General features: G+C 47.7%; 1 pseudogene; it reads right to left on the bottom strand.

The window, feature by feature from the left end:
• Window positions 1-219: 219 nt before the first annotated feature.
• LOC142656013 (E3 ubiquitin/ISG15 ligase TRIM25-like) lies at window positions 220-2,086 on the bottom strand (annotated as a pseudogene).
• Between the last annotated feature and the right edge of the window lie 1,623 nt (window positions 2,087-3,709).

Here is a 3,709-nt window from a genome sequence, read left to right as displayed (position 1 = left end):
GATCATATACTCATGACCTCTCCGGTCATGGATGACCACTTGTAAGTATAATCACCTATATTTATGACAGAATTTTTTTTTAAATGTTGTGTAATAGTGTTATCAGTCTCCGGAGAACTACCCCCCCCCCCCCCCCAATAACATTTCCATTCAGCTCAGCATCAATTCTGCATCTGATCTCCAAGGAAGACAAAAACATCAAATAGGAAAAATCACCCATGGAGGTCGCCATATGCATTGTGTTACCGGAGGTTTCTGCCGATACAGCGCTATAATATGATATAACACGTGACGTGGACCGCATCGCACTCAGCCTGTTATAGTAACAGAGGCTCCATCGTAGACATAGAAGGCAGCGTGTAGGGGCTCGGTGAAGGAGGCGGTGAAGGTGTGTAAGTGTCTGATGGGGTCACACAACTCGTAGAAGGACAGACGTCCGGCCTCATAGTCTAACAAGACTCCATATGCTGGACACGTTGGCTTTGATTGTAGAGTTTCAGTGACAGAATTATGGGACACAATATATACTGCATCTTTCAGGATCAGACACCAAGACTTATTATTATCTCCAATACCAGACTCATCTCCTTTCCTTACTATACTGGGATAAGACAATCCGATGTCACATCTTCCTATCCGGTTCCACTCTACCTCCCAGTAATGTCGTCCTGAGGAGAAGCCACATCTGCTCAACACCTGATCATAAAGCAGAAATCGTCCTGGCGATTTTGGTCTGTACTGTTTTTCTCCTGAATTTGTTGCGTTTCTCAGATCTTTTGATAACTTCACAAATATATAAGCCGTGTCCACATCCAGCAATATGTCTGGTACATGGAACCCGAGCTCTGATGTAACACTGGTGACGATATCCCTCATAGATCGGTGTACGGTCAATGAGATCAGAACCTCATCCAGATCATCAGCGATCTCATAAAGGTCACTGACTGCAGCTTCTTCTTCTTCTGCCGCCATACTCGTAGCACTACAGGCCGCTCCTTGGTCTGATTCCTGTAGGACAGTTATTGGGTCAGTCCCGTTTTCCTGCACTTCGGTGTCAGACACGTGAACATCAGCTTGTCCTGAGACCAGTCCCACATCCAGATCATCCTCAGAGTTGATCTTTCCACCATCTCCCCCTCTGTCCTCATCATTTCCAGGACTACATACTGTAATGTCACTTTCTTGTAAGAATCTTATTGGGTCAGTGACACGACACATCTCCTCCACGTCACGCATCTTCCTGGACAGCTCATCCTCCTTTATTTCCAGTATCTTGATCAGATGAATGATCTGGGACACGATCCTCTCCTCCTGCCTGGAGATCTCGCTCAGCGCTTTCTTTTCTGCCATTTCCAGGTGCTCCTTAATGTCCATGAATAACTTACTGACCTTGTCCCTCTTCTCAGAGGCTTTCTCCTGGATATTCCCCTTATGATGGTGCAGATTCTGGACTCTCGTCTGAATTTCTGCTTTTTGTGGGTTTAGTTCATCCAGATATTTCCTCAGATTCTCCTTCTTCTTCTCGGACGCCTCATCTAGAGGTTCCACCTGGTGTCCCCTGTGCTTACCAACCAGACAACAAGACACACACAGACAAGCCGCGTCCTGCGGGCAGTAATACTCCAGGACCTTCTTGTGGATGGAACATTTTTTGTTGCCAAAGGAGCCGGTGGGCCTGTTAATATGTGATCCATCGACTTGTTGTGGGCGGTCAGGTGGTCTTCACATAGAGAGTTCTCACACTGCAGACAGGACTTCACAGCCGGTACAGGGGACTTGGTGCAGTAAGTACAGAAGACTCTGGTGTCCGCCATATCAGGGTGAGAAGAGAAGAAACGCTCCACTATATTACCCAGCTTCCTGTTCTTCTCCAGGGCCGGACGCTCCGGATATTCTGCTCTACAGTCAGGACAGGAATACACTCCAGCTGCCTCCTGTGCATCCAGCGCCCTCACAATACACGGACGGCAGAAGTCGTGTCCACATCTCAGGGATACGGGGTCTGTATAGGGACTCAGGCAGATGGAGCAGTTCAGTTCGTCCCTCAGATCAGCAGACGCCATTGTAGTAAGAAAAAGCAGGAATCGAAACTTAAAGTTTCTTTACATAAGAAGGGCGGGGAGTTCCTGACACTAAGTTATTAACCCCTGCAGCTCAGGGATAGGGTTTACTTTCTCCTCAGTATAAGGCCTGATTTACACGAGCGTGTGCGTTTTGCGCGCGCAAAAGGCATTTGACAGCTCCGTGTGTCATCCGTGTATGATGCGCGGCTGCGTGATTTTCGCGCAGCCACCATCATAGAGATGAGGCTAGTCGACGCCCGTCACTGTCCAAGGTGCTGAAAGAGCTAACTGATCGGCAGTAACTCTTTCAGCACCCTCGATAGTGAGTTCCGATCACAATATACACCAACCTGTGAATCAAAAAAAGGCGTTCATACTTACCATGAACTTCCTGCTTCCTCCAGTCCGGTCTCCCGGCCGTTGCCTTGGTGACGCGTCCCTCTCTTGTCATCCGGCCCCACCTCCCAGGATGACGCGGCAGTCCATGAGACCGCTGCAGCCTGTGATTGGCTGCAGGCTGTGCTTGGCCTGTGATTGGCTGCAGCTTTCACTTGGACTGAATTGTCATCCCAGGAGGTCGGACTGGAGGAAGAAGCCGGGAGTTATCGGTAAGTCAGAACCTCTTGTTTTTTTTTACACGTATATGTATATTGTGATCGGAAGTCACTGTCCATGGTGCTGAACCAGTTTAACTCTTTGTGACTGTCTCCTGCCGTCGCGTACCCGAACATTTTTTGCCGGGTTCGGTCAAAACGAGTTCGGCCGAACCCGGTGAAGTTCGGTGCGCTCATCTCTAATTTGACACTCCGTTTGGATGTTTGTAAACAGAAAAGCACGTGGTGCTTTTCCGTTTACATTCATCCTTTTGACAGCTCTTGCGCGAATCACGCAGTTCGCACAGAAGTGCTTCCGTGCGGCATGCGTGGTTTTCACGCACCCATTGACTTCAATGGGTGCGTGATGCGCGAAAAACGCACGATTATAGAACATATCGTGAGTTTTACGCAACGCACTCGCGCTGCGCAAAATTCACGCATCGTCTACACTGCCCCATAGACTAATATAGGTGCGTACGACACGCGTGAAAAGCACGCGCGTATATTACGCTCGTGTAAATGAGGCCTAAGTCAGCAGTAACTGGCAAATATTAGCGGGATGTGGCGTAGGATTATAGTTGAAAAATAGCAGAGCGCCCACAAAACATAAGTATAAAAAAAATTTGAAACCCTTAAAAATCTTGGGGATTAAAGGATCGTTCACTCCCCTGTTCCTCTCAGACTCATCAAATCGTTTTGAGTAGCGCAGGTGACCGCTATAGTTGGTTGAGGACGGGGGTCATTGGTCAAGAACGTGAAATATTGTCTCCCGCAATGCGTTGAATGTATCGAATCACCTCCCAATATCAACTTCTTGTTATTATCTGAAAGTCGGTTTGGGCACGCTCCTCTCTTCTCTTCTCCTTCCATAAACTGATTATCAGTGTCCATGATAGTAACCGGGTGACTACAGAAGGGTAACGGGCAGATGAGGAGCGTTACACTCAAGCTTATAGTCTCCACTAGTGCTCTCCAAAGATATTTTTGTTTACACTTTTTACTTAGTTTATAGGTCGGCATAAGGATCAAATTTCCGAGTATGGATCACTC

This window comes from Rhinoderma darwinii, chromosome 6 (assembly GCF_050947455.1).
Source record: "Rhinoderma darwinii isolate aRhiDar2 chromosome 6, aRhiDar2.hap1, whole genome shotgun sequence".
Taxonomy (NCBI): Eukaryota; Metazoa; Chordata; class Amphibia; order Anura; family Rhinodermatidae; genus Rhinoderma; species Rhinoderma darwinii.
Note: the sequence above shows the minus strand (reverse complement) of the source record. Positions and strands in the feature narration are given on the sequence as shown.